This window comes from Capsella rubella, unplaced genomic scaffold (assembly GCF_000375325.1).
Source record: "Capsella rubella cultivar Monte Gargano unplaced genomic scaffold, Caprub1_0 scaffold_17, whole genome shotgun sequence".
NCBI classification, from domain to species: Eukaryota; Viridiplantae; Streptophyta; class Magnoliopsida; order Brassicales; family Brassicaceae; genus Capsella; species Capsella rubella.
The window spans coordinates 12,526-13,072 of NW_006238907.1; positions in this window are offsets into that span (position 1 = coordinate 12,526).

The following is a 547-nucleotide window of genomic DNA, read 5'->3' on the forward strand; positions in this document are numbered from 1 at the left end:
ACCCCAAAAAACACTACACAAGCCATTTAATGCTTCAAAGCAATATTTGTTGGTTCTTAGCCCATTTAGGACCAAATTTAAGCAAGTTTTTCTACACCCTTCTAAATATTCATCATTTATCTCTAGCACTTTTAATCAATCAAATTCATTGTATTATAACATACTAGCTGTTGACCCGCGCTCCGCGCGGGAGGTTTATAATTTTGTTTCATTGATTTTTTATTCATATTGTGATATTTTATTATTATTTTTAATTGATTTTCAAAAATATTATAATTATTTTCTCTTTAATTATTATCTTTCAGTACTCAAATTTGGATTAAAAGCATTTGATTCAATTTATGAAATATCATTTTTTTCTTTTTGATCATGTTATAAACTAATATTTCACTTTCATTTTATTTTTCCTCTTTATAATTTTATATATACAATTACATAAATGTTGTTTTAGTCTACCATAAATTTAAATTTTACTTCCATTCTAAAACTCAGTAACATATTTAAAATATTAAATTATGATCAATTTAAAATGAAAATTGAATTATAT